This window comes from Penaeus monodon, chromosome 33, assembly GCF_015228065.2.
Source record: "Penaeus monodon isolate SGIC_2016 chromosome 33, NSTDA_Pmon_1, whole genome shotgun sequence".
Classification (NCBI taxonomy): domain Eukaryota; kingdom Metazoa; phylum Arthropoda; class Malacostraca; order Decapoda; family Penaeidae; genus Penaeus; species Penaeus monodon.
This window is the reverse complement of record NC_051418.1, coordinates 35,525,655-35,526,001: the sequence shown is the minus strand read 5'-3', so window position 1 is coordinate 35,526,001 and position 347 is coordinate 35,525,655. Positions and strand designations below refer to the sequence as shown.

Here is a 347-nt window from a genome sequence, read left to right as displayed (position 1 = left end):
TGACTCTGTCACTTTCTCCTATGACTAAATAGAATTCTATAATGTTGAAAAAACTCCATTTATAAGTTTAATTATTAATCAGATAAGTCTCCAACTCTTTTCTCTTTCTTTCTCTTATACCTTGAACTTGTAAATAAGAAAGAGTCTTTTTTTCAGGAAATAAATTTGCATACAATGAAATAAGCAATGTCTTCATTTGAATATCTAAAGGAATTTGCATTCCCACATTAGTCAGAAATATCAGGCCCATTCCTGTTAAGGGACTGACAACCCACTTTCCCTGAAATCCTTTCCTCAATGGGCAAAAGGGTAGCAATTCTTCTCATACACATTCTCAGTAAGACTGG

General features: G+C 33.1%; 1 pseudogene; it reads right to left on the bottom strand.

The window, feature by feature from the left end:
- The window catches only part of LOC119594351, a 26,883-nt pseudogene that overhangs the window by 351 nt on the left and 26,185 nt on the right, over positions 1-347 (bottom strand).